The sequence below is a fragment of the Amblyomma mixtum genome, chromosome 3 (assembly GCF_055824585.1).
Source record: "Amblyomma mixtum isolate Tamu chromosome 3, ASM5582458v1, whole genome shotgun sequence".
Lineage (NCBI taxonomy): Eukaryota > Metazoa > Arthropoda > Arachnida > Ixodida > Ixodidae > Amblyomma > Amblyomma mixtum.
In genome coordinates this window covers 402,500,011-402,522,653 of record NC_143014.1, presented here as the reverse complement: position 1 = coordinate 402,522,653, position 22,643 = coordinate 402,500,011, and the positions used below count along the sequence as shown (strand labels likewise).

Below are 22,643 nucleotides of genomic sequence, written 5' to 3'. Positions count from 1 at the left end.
CGTACGATTTGTATGCCCCAATGTCAGAGAAATGCACGTTTTGTTCTAGTAAACTGTAGAAGGCGTACCGCTCACTTTTTCTGTCAATCACATGAATATTTATAGTTACACGTACGCAAAACGCAGGCACATTCCCACTTTTAGTTCAGCGTATGCTAGAAGAGACGCAAAAATAAACTCAGCCTATAGTGCCATCTGGTCGTCAGGACGGGAACCATTGCTGTAAACAAACCGACTCTCCACTTAAGCCTAGGAGCGGCGGAATCGTCACTCTAATTATTAAAATAGAGCAAATTTATCTCTTATATGTTTTCTTATAGGCGAGATGAGACGAAGCGAAAGACAGGCGCCCCATTTATGGCCAGTGAACGCACTAAAAAAGGGAGCAACAACGAGACTTCAGTCCGAAGCGAGAGGTCCGACTTCGACGGGCGCCGCCATTTTGTCGCCGCGCGGCGGAAATCCAGATGGTTGCCAGATGAGACTACCATCTCATACAGATGTGTTCCCACATTAATAAATTCTATTTTAAAATGTTCTACCGCACTCCTTAGAACCACAGCTGGCTAAACGGTAATTTGAGTAAAGAGCTATCGGTTGCCGCAAAGAAAATATGGTCGATAAAATTCAGTAGACTGACCCTTTAATATCTGTATTTTTTAAAAAAGTGAATAGACATGCAATGCGTAAACACTCATAGCTGCATAGGCTTCTGGCACTTCCCATAGCAGTACCGTAGAACTCAAAACAAAACTGCTGTACGAGGCTAAACAAAAGCAGAGTAGACAGGACGAGCGTTGCATTCCGGTTTCTCAGTTAAAAGCCTGCGCTCATCTGGCACTCTTTAGTTTGTTTTTATTCACACCATGCCCACTGACCCCTCATCACACATTCCTGGGAGCTTTTGTACAACTGGAACCACTGAATTATGTCTGCAGTCATTACTTGCCAATTTCCTCACGAAATGAAGGAAGAAAGCATGGGTCATGTGGCCATCATCCCCCAAAATATGCATGCATGATAACGAAAGCATGTACAGAGGGCAAAACGCATGTCTAGAACACGTTCTTGGCGTGGTTCGGGCTGAACACGCGATACCTATAGAAAACATTTGAATAAAAATGGTCTGAATGTAAGCATGCGCAGTTAAACTCATAGAATTTCGTTTTCATTTCTTGACTTCCTGGTCGCAGCGGCTTTGGGAGGTGCGGAACGCACAGTTCGCTTGTTCTAGACATGCGTTTTGCCCTCTGTACAGTCTTCAGGTATACATGCCATAAAGCATACCTTTAAGCAGAGAGGTTGCGACACTTTCCACAGAAGCCGACATGTGAAGTGAATGATCCCGGCTACTGTGGAGATGCCTACCCTGAAGGACAAGGCCACCTCCTGCATATGCATCCCCGATGCCAAGTACCTAAAAGACAAAAGTGGAAGAGAAGGTGAAGAAAGTTAATGCAAGATTTATGGCACTGAGCAGTCCCTCCAAATTTAGAAAAACTTTCCACATTCTTTTTCTCAAAACTGTGTCGCTCCAATGAAATAGTTAGCCTACCGAAGCAATTGTCAAAAACACAGTTTTTGCCCCGATATTGCAGCTCAGTTTTACGAATGCCATGTGGCAACAAGGTAAGAGACATGACCGCTTGCCCCGTTCTGGTATGTGCGGTGACTTTTCAGACGTCTAAGTCCACAACTACTGATTGCAGGAATGACAGAGTTATTGGGATGCGAACAAGAATTTGACATCATAAATCGGCCGCAGACGTATAGACACCCCACGAACTTGTACGCAGTAAAGCCACTAACCTGAGGGTGATCGCGAGCCTCATTCGTGAAGGAAGTGGATCACGTGTCACGTAATCTTTTGTGAGTGCATCCTCCAACAGCGCATAGAGTTCCTCGAAACGCTCCGGCGCCATCCGGTAGAACTTCCGAAAGTAATCTCGGTCTCCCGAGATCAGGAGTGGCATCTGCACACCACGATTATGGCTAGACTCAGCAAGCAGCAAATATGCGAAAAAACACACAAGGCGACATTAAAAGTTCTCAACTCACGGCTGTGTAAAATTCAGACTCCGCCTTCCTGTTCTCCCAGACTGGCCGCACCCACCAACGCCTCGGCGTCGGCAGGCCCTCCAACAACTTCTGGCAATTTCCTCACTGGCGTCCCAGAACCCTCCTCGCAGCGCCGCCCGTCCTCCTCCTCTTTTTTCTTTCACGGCTGTTGCGCTCTTCGGTCTGTTCCTCCGGCGAGTCTGCCTCCGCGCACCGCCGCCGCGAATCTGCGCGTCTTCTGGACCGCGGCCTGGTCAGCGCGCCTCTCAATAGAGAGTTTTAGCTGAGCGGGTTTGTGCGCTCGCTCCGCTCAGCGAGCTAGCGGGAGCGCTACTGCGCATGCGCGAAGCGCTCAGGCGGGAGCGCGCGAGCGGAACGGCTCCTCCGCCCCGCTCCCGCGCGAGCCAAGCGGAGCCCGGAGAGGGCCGACGAGCGGGCCTCGCGCAAAGCCTTCTGGGCTCGCGCTAGCCGAACCAAACGTAAACATTCAACATGGCGGCCGCCAGCGCGGGTCTTGCCGGATACTTTTTGGCATGGCGAACAGATTGCAGGCGGTGTCGGATAACTTGCGAACGTAACTCGATCACGATCGACGCTCGCACGCGTAGAGGATGAATGCACACGATAGACAACGCTACAAATGCGTACACGCGCACGTTGCGAGGGGTGACTTGCGTGGTCTTGGCTTGGCTCTCGCAGTGGCAGACATTTAAATTTTTTTTTCTAATACGAAAGCTTCACTGCTAAAACCAAATCACTTTTGTTACCAGAAAGCATACAGCAAACGTAAACAGCTATCATTTATTTATTCACGCATATATCAGAGAGGCTTACTTATAACCATTTTCTGGCAAGTCCAGTTACCACCACTAGGAGGCGCAACGAGTCGCCTCGCTTGAGCGGACGGGGAAGACGCTGCGCTAAAACTCTACTCTTGCGCGACGCTCCGCTGTGGCTCCGCTGGGAATTGCGAGCGGAGCGGACAGTAAACCCGCTCAGCTAAAACTCTCTAATGTGCTGACGCATGAACACGTAGGTGGTGGTGGAAACGTTCATTGCCAATGATGTAAATCGTAGGGGCGCCTGGTTTGCCGCAAAAGTTTGCATGATGACGAGAATTGGTCTTGGTATCGGGCATGCAGCAGTATTGTGTATTGAGCAGTCCGGGTTTGTAGTTGTCGCCAATGTGCAGCCTGCGCTATTGTGAGGGACGGAGCGGGGGGTGCGTATTCCCTTCTTTTGTCTCGGTAATACGAGAGAATATCACGGAAGGAGACCAGGTAGTGCGCGGGCCGCGGGCGAACGGACCGTCGTGTGAATCGCCCTTTAACGCCATTTTAAGTACGTGCGCAGTCGCCTTCTTTGAGCGAGGAACGTGCCGGCCACACAAATGGCTCGAAGGGCAACGCGAGAATCGCGAGCCGGCCGCCCTAGAAGCTCGCCAGGAGCAGAACAGCTGTGAAAGAAAATACGAGCAGAATCGCTTTATTAAGGCGAAAGCCTTTAGTGCCTCATACTGCCGTGAGCAGGGAATGCTAGCAAGTGTGTTCGAGTTCCGGCGAAGAAAAAAAAAACTTTATTGAGACTGGGAATCGAACCAGGGCGTTTGGCACTTCAAGTCGCTGCCATTCCGCCACGAACACGGTTTGAGCAAGAATAAAGGCAGATCTAGTGAACGCGCGGGTTTCGTGAGTGAAATAAAACAAATGAAAAAATTGCGAGTATGAAAAGAAACAAAAATATAAGAAGTTAGATCATAAAACAGGAAAAATATTAGAGAAAAGGCACATCTAGTGAACGCACGGGTTTCGTGAGCTGAATAAAAAAATGCAAATATGAAAAGAAACAAAATAATAAAGAAATTAAACTATAAAACATGAAAAATGTTAAAGAACACAGACCGCGTGGTCCAAAGACGCGCAGATTCGCGGCGGCGGTGCGCGGAGGCAGACTCGCCGGAGGAATAGACCGAAGACCGCAACAGCCGTGAAAGAGAAGGGAGAAAAGAAGGAGCGGAGGGGGAGGGGCGGCGCTGTGAGGAGGGTTCTGGGACGCCAGCGAGGAAATTGCCCAACTTCTTCTCGAGGAGGCAGTACTCCGCGAGCAACAGGAGCCGGCGATTTTCGGCATCGAAGGAAGCGGAAAGCGCCGGCGTGTCGACGTCTTCCGCTTCACAGACGCTGTCTGGGTCCATGGCAATCAGCAACTTTTTTTTCTCGAGGAGGTAGTACTCCTCGAGTATCAAAAGGCGCACGCCTTCGGGATCGTACATTCCGACTGTCGCCATTGCCAAATTGCGGAGAGAGCCCGAGCAGCGCGAGCCCAAGCGTTATATCGACGCCTTGGTGGCCCGCGCTATTTTCACGTCTCAAGGGTTTCATTCAGCGCACCACCGTACTTTTTGAATAATTCAAAACTGTTTACTTTACTAAAAACATATGAAATGTTACCTGGTATCTAAAAGTACGCATGAATAATATAATATAAACACATTCCATGTTGCATTACAGTCGTGTTTATTCACGGGTTGCAAAGCAGACATCTAGCAACCCTGCTTGTCACGCCGACCGAATTCGTTGAGTACAGCGTTGCATGTGAAGGCACTGACCGAAAATCGCACTGCGGCGTCACCGACTAGGACGACTATTTTCGTTCTAGTCGCATCATGTGAAACGGGGCTTAGATGTTCGAAGCTTGTTCAAAGAATAGTTGCTTTTGCAAAATACGATAAGCTTAAGCGCATGTACTGTAAAAAATAGTGTATTTAAACTAAGCAGCTGGTTAGCATTGCAGGTAGCGAATGCAGCCTTTCAAGAAAACTCTCTTTCCAAGTTACAGCTGCTAAACTAAAATTACACGTCCTTCTAGGTTTGCGAGCTTCACTTCATTGAGGCTGACACCGTGCGAGAGGCCTCCGACATCGACGAGGTTACAGGGCGCACCACCACTGCACCACTTTCGCATCTGCGCCTTCGCCCAGGCGCAATCCCATCAAAGTTTCCGGGATGCCCGTCTTATACTTCTAAGCCAAGCACCTCAAGGGATCGTATTCATTTAAAATATGATCTTAGAACAAATGCATGTATCTCCAATAAAAATACACATACGCAGTTGTGAAGCTAATCGAGAGTGTTTAATTCTTCATTATCACTCTGGTTCATAAAACTAGGTGAAAAAAAGGTAAAGTTTTAAAACAATGGCAAATTCATTTCAAGTAATGCATAAAGCAAAACATCTACTGAGAAAGCGCAATGCGATAGAGGTGCTGATATCAGTGCATAAACAACCTTTGCTCGGATGGTTTGCGGCTAGTGCCTCAAAATAAATTCCGCGTAGAGTGTCTGCTATTCATTCCAGTATTTTAACAAAAGAAAAAATGTGGAGTGATAAATGGAAGCTTATTGCTGCTAGTTGATTCCAGTCGCGATTCCTTAAGCTCCGCCAAAAGTGGCGGCGACTCTGGGCTTCTGGGCCTCTTTTCGTGACGTCACGGGAGGAGCACTCAGGCCTCAGGCACGCATAACAGACACGCCGCACATGAGTGACGTCATCACCATCAATACGGCTGTCCTTCCGAGAATGGAATGGAATGGAAGCAGCTTTGGGGGGCGCCCGTCCATATTCCTCAGGTCGCTGTACAATACCCCTCACTCTTATAACAAAGCAGACCAGAATCGAGACGGCAGCGGCTAGCCCACTCCGCCGCCGACACTGGCCGAGATGCGACTGTCCAGCCTGACTTGATGTGGTGGATGCAAACATTGGCGTGTCGCCTCCGCGAGATAGGATAGGAAATCCGATGCGGCTCTGTCGTAGTCATGTAAACGCGGCTAGAGATTACACCAAAGAGAAAGACCCCACTGTCGCCGTTAATTCGCCTTCAGCTTTCGGTGAGTGAGGTTGCGGCGTTATGGAGCCTTCATCGTCAAGTTGAATCGCTCGCGCCTACATCAACATGCGAGACAGCAAAGCGTGGCGGCGGAGTCGGCAGTTCACTGCCGATGAAGTACGCGACCATCGCGACGCAGCACTCCAGCAGCAGGCTGCTGGAGTGAAATAACGTTCACCCCCCCCCCCCCCCAAGTCCCCGTCAAGAACTCAGCGACAAGCAGTGCTCTCGCAGTTACACATCATAAGAATTGCTTAGATGCCCCCATAATTTTTTGTGTGTGTTTATTTCGTGTTTTTGTTGTTATATCCTTCATTTGCAGAGAAGAGTGTATGGGCACACGGTTTGCTCTTCAAGGCGCGAGTATTGTCATCAATTAAATGCTTCTCCAACGGCACACTTGGCTATGCATTGTAGTAACTTTATGTGTGTGCCTTTTTTTCATCAGGTAAATATTCCTCGTTCCGCCCAAAGTTCGCCCTCCAAGAGGAAGAGATGAGGGCCTAATGAACGAAATCCCTTGTGGGAAGCGGCCAGCGACGCGCACTGGTGAAACGAAGAGCTGAAAAATAGAATCAGTGCAAGAACTACGTTCGGAACATCTCGAGTGAGCGCAGCGAGGCAAACGGTCAACCAGATTGCACCCACCACGAAATTACAAAATTTGCTTCGACAGCACTGCTGCCCGGCAACATGAAACCAACCCTCAAAAGCGACTCCTAATTGAGTCGTGGTACACACATAATATTATACTCAAACGTTAAGAGCCAAACTCCATGCCTTGTGCACTGCAGTGCGCACCTGCAAAGACGCGCGGAGAAAACACTGTAACGTGACAAAACTTTCAGTCCAAGTTCCAATTCTTTGCTTTAAGAACACACAAACACTGGGCGAAATTCCGAGAAACACAATTATCAAACATGCTTCATACTCCGCTGAGCGACTCGCAGATTCGAAAAGATAGAGAACAAGTGAGTGCATGGTGTGACTCACGCAACAAAAGGCCTCGCCACGCTTCATCAAGGGCCTCTTCCTTCCCTTTCGCAACCAGTGGCCCCGCATCACGGAACAGTTGCGCCATAGGGTGCGGAATCTGAACGGAAATTCTTCCTCTGATTACACTTATATAGGATTCACCGCGTCGCGAAGCGACCTAGTTGTTATAGGATACAGCTACACTTCATCGAACGCACATTATGAAGCAAGGTTAAAAAATTGCGTGTAGTCGCCCGCGCAGCGGCCATTTCACGCTGACATATTTTTCCCGACTACTGAACTGCGATTACGCTGGGCTCGAGTCCTTTCGTCGAGTCTAGCCGCCCGCGCGAGATTGCAGAGTCGCTTGCGGCAGTGGCGTGGTGAAGCGCTCCATAGCCGCCTCTGTGTGCTGCGCCTTACCATAATTGCTGAGGTAGGAACTGAAGAAGCAAACGTCAACTTTCAATATATCTCCCGGGATTTGTAACCGGCGGAAGGTGCCTCTGGTTTGGCGGGCAAATCATGTGCCTTCTGACCGGGAGGGGCAGCAGGTGCTGCCCATACCCTGCTCATACCAAGTGGTCTGTAAACGGGAGAAGAAAGGTGATGGGAAAATGATCGACACATGCAAAACCAGTTTAGAAGAAAAAGTGGGTGATTTTTCCCATTGGGCCTTGCCCCTTTGACGTCACGCTGTTGAGACCAGAAAATATCTCTTTTTTTATTGCCCATTCTAACAAATATATTAGTGGGAGCACTTCTAATTTTCATTCTTTTAACAGATAGTAGATGAGTCCTTTAGAGAGAACTCCCCGCTCCACATAAGTACCGCGGGTTGTCATTCTTTTAACAGTCTCAACTTAGTATGTATTAGCGTGGCAGGACACTTTAGTTGTTCCTTAGCTATATGTTCTTTGTCATCCTCTGATCTGCCGCGGTGGCTGAGAAGTTATGGCACTTGGCTGCTGAACCGAAAGACGCGGGTTCGATCCCGGCTATGGCAGTCGAATTTCGATCGAGGTGAAAGTCTAGAGGCCCGTGTACTGTGCGATGTCAGTGCACGTTAAAGAACTCCAGATGGTCAAAATTCCAGAGCTCTTCACTACGGCGTCCCTCATGGCCTAAGTTACTTTGGGACGTTAAACCCCTAGGAACCAAACATCGTTTTGCCTGGCTTTCCACAATAAATTTTCATTATTTTCATTCCATTTTGAGCAGGAAAATGAATTGTAAAAGAGCTATGTGCGCTAACGCAACTTATCTCCTATACTGGTAATATATATTAATTTATTTTTTTTTAAATGATTACAGCACAGCTTTAAGAGTACAGGTGCCAACGCTCCTCAAAGCAGGCCCTCAAGCCAAGGGCGTCAGCCAATTGACATACTTCGCGGCTAATGCTGTTAATCTGCGGTTAAACCTCTTGCACCTGAAAGCCTCCTGCAATGTCACTGCTGGAGGTGCGGGGGCATAACCGCGACGCCATGACAATCGGCCGCCGCCATCCGCTGGAGGGTCTGCTTTGTCGGGCATTGGCTGCTGAATTCTTGAGCTGTCGTACTGTACGCAGTCTCCCGACTGGCAGCGTAGCAAATTGCTACAGCTGCTATACTTACCATTTAAAATTACCATTATAAACTGCTTTCTTGTCGAGGCCCATACAAAAGCGCTTTTTACGACGTATGACAGAAGGGGACAAAATTAAATTCACCACTTTCCACCCAGAAAGGAAACGAAGTTCGAGGTATCTTGAGGTGTCTTTGAAACAGAAGTTTGTTACCTCAAATTCGCTCCTAATTTCTGCAGTCATATCCCACAGATAGGGTTCCGGTCATATATCATGTATGCAGATTACAGAAGTCTGAATGAGAGAACACCGAAAAGAAGTCCCCTATAGCTGTTGTAATAAAAGTACTTGTAGTTACAATGCATGAAATTGTTCCGTGATACTAATATAATTTCTAGGTCTTGAAATGAGCATTTATTGAAATCGATTGAGAAAATAAACGGTTCTTTCATTGATACTGATATATTTTCTAGGTCTTGAAACGAGCACTTTTTATTAATATCTTGTGACGAAAAAAAAGTTCTGAACACAGGTTAGAACCCCAAGTCCTAGCGCCAGTGACCATATTCCGCCAACGCTACGAATCACTGATTTGAAAGCATCACAGACGGGCGCTACAGTTGATCTTCCTACCCAGACGCCGTCTGCTTCTAGACTCATAATTCTCTATTATGACCGACGACATGTGCTAAGCTGAACAGGTTCGAATGTCTCAGAGTGAAGCTCTATCAGATCTTCTTACACCAGCATTTAGAGATCACTGCGGCGACCCGCACTGAGAGAATGCGAAAGCATTGGCGCCTCCTCGGCACTCGTTGCCGCTCTTTGTCATTTTCTTTTTGCTTGTTAATTAATTTAACTGCTGAATCAGGGTAATATTCTGATGCTTCAGTTGAAAACCGATTTATTTACCCTTATTATACCTTCTTTTATCTTGAGCATTTTTGTTTTTCAAATTTGGCGTATCTCCGTCCAGCCCCTAGGAACCCTATTGAACCGTCCAATTATTTTTGCTGCCAATAATTAACTATTTCTTCTATGTAAATAATACTTTTTGTTAGAATAATTATCGCTCATAAAATGCATTTAAATTCAAACTTTATTTTCACCTTTTTCCGATTTTCCCAATATTTTGCCTTCTACCGCTGTTTTGCCGTCCATACGCTTTATCGTCGTCCGCGCTATTTCGACGTGATTTCGACATTATTAGCTATAATTAATTAACTAATCATCCTATCCACATAATTTTTTGCGCAGCATGCTGACACCGTCCTCTATCGATGAGAACCACGCAGTCGTTTGATGCTGTCCGTTCTGAGAACGTGACAACTTCTGCGGACACGTTTAGCGGACACGTTTTGGTGACACGACACCGCCGACATAGCCTAGAAATTCTTTCGCATTAAAGACTCAAACACTGGCACCCGAGAATATTTTTTGATGCCCGCCGTGTGACTGAAGCTGCGCTCTTCCAAAGTAACAGGAATATCCAAATTTGAACGCGCTAGCTCTCATAGCCTATTCTATTACGATCACACACGCAAATAAACTTTTTGAATAATAGCACAGGGCTGACAATTCGCAAGGTTGCTCCACGACAAGCATTATGAACACCTACGAATACTTTTTGTAGCGGCGTTAATTTTCACCATGATAACTGGGTTCATTTAAAACACCCTTTCATACACTAAGTTCGAACTCTCACATCGGTTCTTTTCTATAAGGCATTAGTCACCTCACGAAAAGGTATCAAAATGGACGGGAATTCATCGCATATAACCACATCTGCAGCGTAACTAGCTACCAGGCGCACTCTTTCATGTGTTAGATAATACACATCGCTCGTTTAGTTCTGTTCTGGCCTCGGCAGAAGCCGCTGATCTTTCTCATTAGACAATTGTAGCATAGCGCAACCTGCGATCCGCTTCCGTGATCCGCCTCCGCGAGGTGCCACCGCGCGTGCGCAAAACGCCACGGGGGCGCCAGATGGCGCCACGTCCCCGTCAGCTGCGTGCGCGCCTGCCGCGTCGGGACTCGGGACCGATCAGCGCGTATACCTACGGTGCCCCACGGAAGCGGATCACTCACGGTAGCGGATGGCGCTGCACGCTTTGCTACATGCTCTGCTGTAAGCCTATAACTCTGCTGCTGGAGGCGCGCACCATCTGCATTTCCGTGCAAACCGCACCGCTCACCTTGACCGCCGTGCGCAGGTGTGCCAGGAGGCCTCGTGGAGCTCGGTGTTCTTGGGTGGAGCCACCGTTCTTTTCTGCACCAAGGATTGGGGCGACGGAGACGCGCTGCCGGCGCCATGGGTTGCGGCACTGTACGCCTCCTACCACCACCTCGTCTGGGCGCTGTGCATCGGCTGGCTGGTGTTCGCCTGCGTCTCGGACAGAGGAGGTGCGAGAACCCGTTTTACCACATCAGCGTTGGTGCAATAGTTACTGGTGCGCCTTCCCATTTAGGGTCAATGTGAAAAGCTGAAAACAGAGAAAAACTGGCTGGCGCAACTAAGTACGCTTGCTCGGAAAAGACGCAAAATTGCTTTGAAACGGTGGTTCACGCATGGATACGGAATATAGGACGCATCGCACCTTACTTCTAAGACGGAAATGTGCCCGCTTTTTTATGCGATATTGGCGATATTGGAAAGTAGGTGCCCCTCATAGCGAGCAAGATATGAGCTTTGTTTTTTGATCAAGTAATTTTGTTTTTCTTTATTTCACCTCCTCTGCGAACAGGAATTGTCGAAACAGACTTTTTGACTGATTTCCCGGCATTATATAAAGGCATCGCCGGATGCTATTGTGACGTTGTAGTGACGGCAGTCCAGCGCTCAGGAAGACAGCAACAAAACTTGCAAACGAAGCTCTTTATTTGAGCTGACTTGCGCCCGCAAAAGAACTTAAAGGGATGCTGAAGAGTTTTTCGAATTCATTAAAATGCTCACGTGTGGATGCGGGAACTCTATAAATCATAGGGGTGAAATTTTTTTACAGATTCATAACTTAGGAGCGACGTAATCGCCTTTAAAATTACGCTGTAGCTCCGCCCCCCGCGGTCCGCCGAGCGCTGCTGATGACCCTGACGATGCGAGCCAAAACCGGAAACCGCGGAGTTGTGACGTAAACACTGGTGATCCGTCGCTTCAGAGCCTCCGCGGCCGGGCTTGTTTCTGCGTGCGTGCCATCATAAGCTGCTTCGAGCTGCCTTGTGTTTCTTTATTTGTGCGTATTTATGTTTGTGGTGACGTACAGAAAGGTGTGCAGCATCGAATGAAGCGGTGGACCCATCACGCTGGCGTTCTGCGCAGCCCTCGGCTGCACGAACATCCGCGGCCGCGATGATGTGGTCTTTCATTATTTCCTTTAAAAAAAGAAGCTCTCCGCGAAGTGAGTCGCTGCTGTGAAGCGAAGGGATCTCAAGCCGTCAAAGGCAACAGTGCTATGCTCTGGCCACTTTCGTGATTAGAATTATCACCAGAGCCTGTCGGCAATGCATTCACTGGGCCTGTCAACAGTCAGCTCGACTGAAACCCGGTGCAATACCGTCTGTTTTCTGATAATTTCATCAATTTCTTGGCAGCACCAGCAGTCTTCTTCATTCCCCTCTGGAATGCAGCGGACGGAGGAACACCTGTTTTGGAAGTAGAGTGTTTACAATGACATCACTCAACTGCCAGGAGTACATTTCTAATAACGCATGTAGTCGTAAAGAATTGCCGACTGCCGCATGGCTTCATACATTAATAATAATATTATATAATTGTGCGCCAAGTGTGCTAAAGCCAGCCTTGCGATTCATCCTGCTCGGTTGCAGCACGAGTCCATCTAGTTAGTGAAAAAATCTCTTGCCGCTAGATCTGAACAACAAGCACGATAAAGGCGGCGCAAACGGATGAAAGTATTCTTACAAGGACTTGTAGCATGAACCAACTCGCCTAAACAAGGATTTTAATTTACTGCTAGCTCCCATCTTGGCCCGAAAAACGGAAGGCGCATGTTTGTCACCTAGACGAGTTTGTCGCAAAGTGCTGCGCACTTGTATGTTATGAATCGAGCCGGCATGCAGCGACCATGAAGTGGTGCAAGCATAAAATTTGCGTGCAAAAAGAGCCTGATAATTTATTGCTCATGCCAATGATCTTTGTGGATTACAAGCAGATTTGCGGCAGCACTGACAAGCGGCAAGACAAAAAATGCCGACGATCGCATCCCGCTTACATTGTATTAGGAAAATTACGTCGGGCAGTGCTATACTGGATTTGCTCGCCTCAAAATTCATCCATTGTATCTCTGAATGTAGTTTGGTAAGAAAAGTATACTTACCAAAGCCATTTCCAACACGTCGAGATGCTGACACTTCGCTTTCGTTCGAGTCAAAATCACGGCTTGCGCCAGCATCGTTTCTTTCTTGGAGAGGTTTGCTCTTTGCAATCGGTTCTAACATGTAGGGGATGACGCCAAGATACTACGGGTAATCTTCGATGTGTTCCATCGTCGCATAAGAAGCAAAATAACAACTTCGAACCGCCGAGCGCCGCGGTTCATGTGCAGCGGCGGCGGCCGAGCCGACCGAGCCAGCGCCATTGTTGACGTCACGAGGCGCCCAACCAATCACAGGCGGCAACGAGGCGCGCGAGCTCACCCGAGGCTGCTGCTGCACTTCTCGCCCAAATAAAATAGGTTTGCGCTTTTCTCTGCCTAATTTCGACGAGAAATTCGAATTCCGAGGGTGGAAAACTGTAAAGTGCATCTCTCCACTCAATTTTTCTGGGAAACCTTTCAGCATCCCTTTAATCACTCCGCGGCGGCGTAAGCAACAGACGTGCTCGTCAGTCGTCGAACTACGAATGCCCGCCGCTCGCGGCATCGCTCAATTTAAAGCCGGCAAGGAAACTTCGAGATAGCAGGTCAAGATCATCTACAGTAATCTGGAAAAACTTAGATGCAGCTCTTGATGGCTGTGATCAATCGAGATTAGTCCGGTCGCTTCGCGCCTCACAAACAAAAATGATAGCATTCCTTTCCTGCGTGTTTGAGCACAAACGAACGGACGCTACAATGATACGCGGCATTACCCCCCTCCCAAAGAAGCGCCGCCTCGATGCTTCAAAAATGAAAATCAACACGGAGAATGCAAACTTCGAGCCCTTTAGCGTTCATAATATGGTTTAAGGCGTACGACATGTACGACTTCCGGTCGTGTGCGTCGTCGCTGAGATGCTGTCGTGCCGTCGGTAATGACTTCACAGTCGAGATCACTGATGCGACGGAGAACCCTGTACGGACCAAAGTAGCGCCGCAGCAACTTTTCACTCAATCTATGGCGGCGAATTGGCGTCCATATCTAAACACGATCACCCGGCTTGTAATATGCGTGTCTCGCCGGCGCAGGTTGTAGCGTCGGGCGTCGGTGTGCTGCTCGTCTTTAATTCGAAGCCGCGCAAGTCTTCGGGCTTCCTCGGCGCGATGAAGGTAGGCGGCGACGTCGAGGCTGTCTTCATCTGAAACTTGCGGGAGCATTGCGTCGAGTGTTGTCGTGGGCTTCCTGCCTTATACAAGCTGGAATGGGGTAAACCTGGTTGTCTCCTGGACGGCAGTGTTATAGGCGAAGATCACGTAGGGCAGAATGGTGTCCCACGTCTTGTATTCGGCGTCGATGTACATGGAGAGCATGTCTGCGATGGTTTTGCTCAGACGCTCTGTGGGTCGGTTGGTTTGCGGATGATAGGCAGTTGTCCTCCGATGGTTTGTCTGACTGTAGATTAAAATGACTTGCGTCAGCTTCGCTGTAAACACCGTTCCTCTGTCTGTGATGAGCACTTCTGGGGCACCGTGTCGCAGCAGAAATCGTTCGAGAAAAAATTCTGCGACTTCTGTTCCGATACCATTAGGCAATGCTTTTGCTTCGGCGTAGCGGGTCATGTGGTCGGTGGCCGCGATGATGCACTTGTTACCTGATGAACAGGTCGGAAAGGGGGCGAGGAGGTCCATCCCTATTTGCTGAAAGGGCTTAGTTGGAGGTGGTATGGGGTTCAGGAGTCCGGCTGGTCTAATCGGAGGCGTTTTGCGTCGCTGACACTCACGGCATGTTTTCATGTAATGGGAAACGTCAGCAGCTAGCCGCAGCCAATAGTACTTCTCCTCAATGCCGTGCAACGTGCGAGCATTACCGAGATGCGCTGCAGTCGGCTCATTATGACATGCCTACATAATATCTTGCCTGAGATTTTTGGGCACGACAAGAAGATGCACTATCCTATTGGCGCGAAGTTCTTCAGGAGGACATTATTGTGAAAGACGAAGCACGCCAGCTGGCGCTTGAACCCTCGGGGAGCGATGCGGTCTTGCCTTTATGATAATTTACTAGGCTTTGCAACTCAGGATCCGAGCGCTGCTGCTGCGTGAAACTGCTGGCGCTTACCGGTCCTAAGAAAGCGCCGTCGTCTTCCTCTTCCTGAGCTGCGTCGACGGGGACTCGTGACAAGCAGTCGGCGTCGGAATGCTTGCGGCCAGATTTGTAGCCTACAGTTATGTCGTATTCTTGAAGCCAGCACAGAGCATGGTGATCACTCACAACCTTGAACGGTCGTCCGTAGAGGTATAGGTCGAAATTTCGACATTACCCAAATAATGGCGAGACATTCTTTCTCGGTCGTCCGATAGTTGGCTTCGGCTTTCGACAGTGAACGGCTAGCGTACGCGATAACTTTCTCCTGTTTAGCATTTTTCTGAACGAGGATCGCTCCTAAGCCCACACTGCTTGCATCTGTATGAATTTCGTTTTCGGCGTTTTCGTTTTCGGCTCTAACGAGCAATTCGGCCGGAAGGATCTTTCAAATTGGCAAGCCAGCACAGAGCATGGTGATCACTCACAACCTTGAACGGTCGTCCGTACAGGTATAGGTCGAAATTTCGACATTACCCAAATAATGGCGAGACATTCTTTCTCGGTCGTCCAATAGTTGGCTTCGGCTTTCGACAGTGAACGGCTAGCGTACGCGATAACTTTCTCCTGTTTAGCATTTTTCTGAACGAGGATCGCTCCTAAGCCCACACTGCTTGCATCTGTATGAATTTCGTTTTCGGCGTTTTCATCAGAGTGTCTGAGCATAGGAGGGGACTGTAAGCTGCGCTTCAGCTCTTTGAAAGCTTCCACCCACTTCCAGCGTTTGCCATTTAAAAGGCACGTCAGCCTTGGGAAGTTGGGTCAAAGGTTCAGCGATGCGCGAAGAGTTCTTGACGAATCGCCGGAAATGAGCGCACAATCCAAGGAATCTGCGTATAGCTTTCCTGTCATGAGGCTGTGGAAACTCGGCGATCGCAGCCGTCTTCTGGAGTGCGGGCGAACTCCACCCTTGCTTACCACGTGACCAAGGAACAGCAGCTCCTCGTAGGCGAAGTGACACTTCTCTGGTTTCAGCGTTAGGCCTGAAGACTTGATTGTTTCTAGCACTGTCCGAAGCCTTCTGAGGTGGTCTTCAAAGCTTGAGGAGAAGACAACAACGTCAGCTAAGTTGACTAGACAATTTTGGCACTTCAAGCCTGCGAGCACCGTATCTGGAACGTCGCTGGGGCAGAGCAGAGGCCTTGAACTCGAAGAGTCCATTTGGTGTGATGAACGCAGTCTTCTCGCGATCTCTTTTGTCGACTTCAATTTGCCAGTAGCCGCTCTTCAGGTCCATTGATGAAAAGTACTTAGCGTTGTACAGCCGATCCAATGTGTCGTCGATGCGGGGGAGGACCCGGGGTAGACATCCTCCTTAGTAATGCTGTTCAGGCGGCGGTAAATTATCGACGCAAAAGCGAAGGGTGCCGTCTTTCTTTTTCACTAGGACGACAGATGCTGCCCAGGGGCTCCTTGATGAATGGATGACGTTGTCACGAAGCATTTCCTCAACTTGCGTGCGGATCGCTTGGCGTTCTAGCGGAGATACGCGGTAGGGGCTCTGCCGCAGTGTCGGGCGTGTTCGTCTGTGACAATGCGGTGCTTGGCAAGCCGGGGTCGTCGCACATAGGATGCTGATGAGAAGCAATCGTTGTACCTTTGAAGAAGACTGCGTATTTGGTCTTGTCTGCTGCGTAATGCTGGGTTGATATCAAACGTGGGTTGTTGGCCTCGGTCACATGGTTCTACGGGTTGGTCGGAGAGGGCAAATATGTCTCTGATGTCTGCCAGCTCGTCGAAAAAAGCAATCGTCGTACCTTTGTTTAGATGCCGGTATTCTCCGGTGAAGTTGGTTAGCAGCATCTAGGCTTGGCCACTTCGGATTTGGGCGGCTTCCCTTGCGACGCCCAGTCCTCGATCCAGGAGTTCCCCTCGACGACACCTTCGGCATTTTCAATGACTCCTATGCAGGCGACGACACTTGATCGGGGAGGCACGCTCAATGCTTCCTCGAGTACGTTTAAGGGACAGTGAGGAGAGCTCTATCAATAATTTTTTACAGCAAAATCCGATAGTTTGGCATTTCATGGCTTTGTTGCCACTTGGCCGGCAGCGAAAGATGCATTTATTTCTAAGAAATTTGGATTCGAAGTTGAAAAAGTTTTTCCCGCCGCTCTGATTCAAACTTGGGATTCTCCTATGACGACACAGGACTAAGTGACGTGAAACATGACGTGCACATGACGTAGCGCAGACTCCGTGATTTCTGACGGCCAGCAGTGCGGCCTGGCAACAGCCGAAAAAGAAGCTACCGCGGGCTGCACGTTGAAGGCATCTATCGGCTATTGCGGTCGTCGCTACCGTCGCTTCGTTTACTTTTGCACCGGCGTTTTGCCAGCGTTACGATGGATCCCGTTCTCGAAGTCGTCAAGGAAGTTCTAGCAAATAGACACCTTTAGCATACCGTGTACCTTGTTACCGCTAGCGGAATACCGGGAGCCCGCCTACTGCCGGTGAGCACGCGCTTATTGGTCCCGATGCTGCAGGCGCGCGCGTAGCTACCGGATACGTGGCGCCATGTGGCGACGTCAAGGAGATTTGCGCATGCATTGGCTGCGCCTCACTGATTCGTGGCTTCTCGTGTTCTTGTGTTTCTAGAACCATTGGTTCTAGCAACACTGTTTTGTCCTATGACGTCATCACGCTTGTACTTGCGAGTTTGGCCTGTGGCGGCGATACCTGTATTTTGGTTCGTGCTCTTTTCTACGTTGCAGGAGCTTTGTTGTCAGTATGAGTGGCGTTTTTGTAATCAGGAGCTGTTATTCTGTCGATACAAGCCAGCTTCAATTTCTCCTCAGTGTCCCTTTAAGGCCACGTGATGAGTCGCGCTCGTCACAGCAGGTGTGGCTTTGTCCGTGAAAAGCTTGATCGACTTAGATCGAAGGTCGGTGATCGCCGGATGTTCATTCAGGAAGCCCGTTCCCAAAATCACGCCTCGCGAGCATTGCTATAGGACCTGGAAGGTTGTAGCATAGGCTCGCCCATTTACTGTAACTCTCGCTGTGCAGCGTCCTGACGGCGTAATAAGGTCACACCCTGCGGTGCGGATCAGCGCACCATCCCAAATTGTTGTTACTTTCCTGAGTCGGACAGCGAGTGGCCCGCTCATGACGGAGTAGTCAGCTCCCGTGTCGACCAAGGCAGTAACCGCGTGACCGTCGGCCGTAACTTCAATGTCACTTGTTCGCATTCTCCTATTGCACGTTGTCTTCGGTGTCCGATCTCGGCTTCGTCGAGTAGTGAGGCTTCGGTGGGCGTACTCCGACGTTAATTATCTCGGAAGCGGTAAAAGCTTCAAGTATGGTCGCGTCGTCGTCGTCGGTGTTGTCGTCGTAGTTGAGGCATGGTCTTGCGTTTTCGTCGATGGAGGATCTATAATGTTCTTGAGCTTAGAAGCAACCTTACCTCTAAGGCTGCTTTATTCACTTTAACCTTCGGGGGCTGGGGGAGCATCCACACACGGCGTAACGTCGGCTAGGAGAAAAAAGCGCGGTGACGATGGCGACGGGGAACGTGATAGGCGGCTCAGCGATAAGCATTCTTCCGGACACTAAAACTCCTCGATTTCGGCTGATCGCTGGCCGTGGTCGGGGTCGTGGGGTGGCGTAAGAGAACCCTCGGATGCCCATTCTTCTGTATGGGCAGTGCCGGAGGATGTGACCGGCTTCGCCACAGTGGAAGGATAGTGGGCGGCGCTTGTCGGGAGTTCTCCACTCGTCGCATTTCCTCGGCCGTGTGCGACGCTCGTGGGACGGGCGGGTTGGGGCGAGAGGGCGGCGGTCGAGTGCAGCTGGCTGAGAGCGATAGGGACTTGGGTCCTGTCGTCGAGGTGCAGGACGGCGCACTGCTGCGGCGTAATTCATGGCTGGGGACTGCAGAGGCTGCGTGGTTGTCGGTGTCACACCCAAGGCCTGTTGAACCTTATCCCGGATGACGTCCATGAGCGATCTAATCTGCGGCTGTGTTCCCGTTTACAGCAATCGTCGGAGCTCTTCTTTTTTTTTATTCGTGAAGTCTGCCTTGAGGCATAATTTGAGAAAAGGGGGAGTGGAATGTAGTTTACAGAAAGTTAAAAGAAGGAGTGCAGACCAGTTTCGGCGAGGTACTCGCATAGGCTGCTGGTGAAGTGATTGTCCATAGTCCACCTCACATAGTCCCCGTCGCGGTTCCACCACAGGCCGACCTCCCTGAGGAGCCGTTTTCTAATAGGGGCCGTCGCTGGGCAAGTCCACAACAGGTGCCGCACATCACAAATGTCCGGTGCAGCGCCGCAGTGAGGGCACCTGTCAGTTGCTGGCAGATATTTATCACCCCACCGATAACGGACAGATGGGGTCAGGGCCGCCCCTGCCCGAATCCGGCGCACTGATACCTCCTCCTGCCGAGTTAGACTACGGGGGAGAGGGTGCGAACACGGAGGAATTAGAGCGCGTGTTCGCTGGCGCAGAGCTTGTGAATCGGAGACATGGGACAGGAACGGATCTGGGGGAAGAGGGGAAGGTGACGGGTCGGCTGATGTGTCAATGTGAGTCATAGCATCTACTTGAATGTTATATGTGGATCGTGAGCATGACCGCGAATCCAGTGTATGCGTACAGGACATGGGTATTTTGCGCAGAGCAGGTGAATTGAGTGTGTAATCTGGAATGTGCGTCGAACAGCCTTAAGCTGTTTAAGGGCGGCGAGGGAGTTTGTATAAATATGAACTGCATTGAATGTGGGAACGAGCGGAAGGGAAGCAATGGCATTGTAAATGGCTTGAAGTTCCAATGCCAGGGGAGTACATGTATCTGCGGTGTACGTCGCACGAGAGTTGAGATGCGGATGGGAGGGACTATATACAGCAGTAACTCCCCGCTCTGCAGTATGTGATGCATCGGTGTACAATATGCACCCTTCAGGCAGATGCGAGGCTGATACCGACGGGGAAACAGTGGGGCGATTGTCTGTGAGCTGACAATACGACCACGGAGGGAGCGTCTTTAAACGATGAAGTTGTAGAGACTGTTTGCGAGCTCTGTTTGCCACCCGCTGGTCGATGAGTTCACTGAGAGTATTAATTTGGGCGAACTCCTGAAGCACGGGTATGGGTGTCAAACGAGGCAAAAATATTATTGCGCGCATAGCCTCACGATTGATAGCTTCAAGGGAGTCCCACTGTCTGCGGGTGAGACGTTGAAATTGTGCCTGATATATTATCCGTGGCTGAAGGATAGAGCGCACAAGCTGGCGGGCCGTATGAGCACGTGGGCCACCAGATCGCATAGCTATGCGACGAATCAGACCTATAGTAGCGTGAGCTGATTTACGTGTGGCTGTCAGCCAAGGGGTGCCAATCCCAGAGGTATGAAGGAGGAGGCCAAGAATACGAATAGTTTCTACCTGAGGAATCGGAGAACTATCTACTGTAAAGTTTAAAGGGACTGCTTTCCGTAAGCCGGCTTTGTTTCCAATGCGAATGAAACATGACTTAGTAGGCGAGAGGGTTAGACCCAGAGGTGGGAGGCGAGATGTCAAGACATCTAGCGCATGTTGGAGGGCCGACTGATGGATAGACGCACCTGGGTGACAGCACCACAAGGTTATGTCATCGGCGTACGCAAGCACACGGATAGAAGGGATGGTCTCTAGGGCTCTAACAAGAGGAATAAAAGCCACATTGAATAATGTGGGGGCGAGAACGGAGCCCTGGGGCAGTCCTCTATTGGAAGTGAAGTTACCAAAGGGCTTTCCATGGACCCGTACACTGAAGGTTCGATTTGTTAAAAAGGCGTGAATGGATAAGAGAAACCGGTGAGGGAGACCAAGAGTTTGAAGGGAGGCAAGAATGGCAGAGTGAAGGATGTTATCATATGCCTTTGTTATGTCTGTAGCGATCACCGTTCGAACGAGGTGACTCTGCGGAGAGTGGTGAAGCACGTCAGTAGCCAAAGTAGCAAGACCATCGTCCGTTCCAATTTGGGGACGGAAACCTATTTGGGAATCTGGGTAACAATCGTGTGATTCTAGCCACCACGACAAGCGTGCGGCGAGAATGCGTTCGTAAAGCTTGCAGATGGTAGGCGTGAGAGAAATTGGACGAAGGGCCGAAAGAGATACTGGAGGCTGACCTGACTTGGGTATTGGGACCACAATAGAATGCTTCCACTTTCCAGGGATGACACCAGAACGCCACACTTGGTTGAAAGTATCCAGTAGGGTTTGCAAAGCAGACCCATCCAAGTTACGGAATAAAGAGTTTGGTACGCCGTCGTGCCCGGGAGAAGTGGTAGTTTTGAGGCGTTCAATGGAGGCTAGCAATTCTGCCATGGTTAAATCAGAAGTAACCTCATCGGAAGGCTCTGTAACCGATAAGACTGGAGGAGATGTAGGGGTGCAGTCATGGTGTGGAAAAAACTGACGGGCCGCTTGTTGTGCAAATGTATCTTCGTCCACATTCAGCGCGAGGCGAATGCTTTCAGTGTAATCTGCAACCTGAGAAGGGCTCTCCATGGCGTGAAACACTCTCCAAAGATGTCGATTGCCCTGTGTAGAGGACAGACGGGCACACCATGCAGCCCAGCGTTTCCTGCCTAGTTGCTTTGCATAACGCCGCGCTCGGGCGGTAGCTCGGTGAAGAGAGGGAAGAGCCAAGGGGTCCTCAGGGTTGCGAGAAGCATAATGATCGGCCTGGCGACGAAGAGCCCACAGATTCAGGAGGTGTATGTCCGGGTTTGGGTCGCCTTCATTTACAGTACTGGTAATAGTGTGAGTTGCAAGAACATCAGAGAGGGTAGACACTGCTGAAGACGGGTTGAATGTTGATAAACGATTGTCAGCGCGTACAGAGTCCCATGATGTTATGCGTACGCTGCGGCGTTCTTTCCGTAGACGCGAAGGAGTGAGGGAGATAAAAATAGGGCAGTGATCACTACCCCAAGAATCTGATTCAACATCCCAACGAGGGTTACCGGGCCCTAACCTCCCACTGGTTATCGTTGTTAGTGGTGTCCAGGCACCTTGCTGAGAAAACGCGCTGCTGGCAGTCATACCGGTGGGCTCTGGCATCAAGTTTTTTTTCCATGATGGATGCCTCTTCTACGAATTCCGCGACGGTTTGGGTGGGTTCCGTAGCTTTTACTTTTCTTCTTTCTTCATGCTCGCGTCGGCACACCGGAAGAGACGCTTCATCTCCTCAGTGTACACTGCAACGCTCTCCTTTGGGTGTTGTATGCGAGGCTGTAGCAGCTGCTGGGCTCTCTCCTTTCTCACGACGTTTCTCAAAGTATTGAGAAGCTGCTCCTTGGAGGTTTCCCAGTTCGTAAGGCCAGCTTCCTCTTTCTCAAACCAGATTCTTGCTGGTCCCTCCAAGGCGAAGAAGACGTACCTAATTTTCATGGCATCGTCCCAGTTGTTAAAGATAGCTACGCGGTCGAACAGTTCCAGCCATTCTTCGGGGTCGGCACCAGGCGAAGCGTCGAAGCTTGGTTGCACCCGGGGCTGCTTCAACCTGATTGCAGTCGACGTCTGGGGCAAGCTCATGGCGGATGTTGCTCTTTGCTTTCGCTTCTGGGTAGGGTCCGGCAGAGACTCGAACTCAGGTGCGTCCCCTAGCAGACGTCGGCCTACGCGGTGGACTGGAGTCAGGTCCTGCGGTGAATGACTCAGAGGGCTGGCGGCACGACTTGCAGGGAGTGTCCGGTACATGGAAGGCTACCC

The 22,643-nt window shown here is 49.9% G+C and overlaps 1 pseudogene; it reads right to left on the bottom strand.

Moving 5' to 3' along the window:
* LOC149357397 (uncharacterized) overlaps positions 1-22,643 on the bottom strand; it is a 42,584-nt pseudogene that overhangs the window by 2,161 nt on the left and 17,780 nt on the right.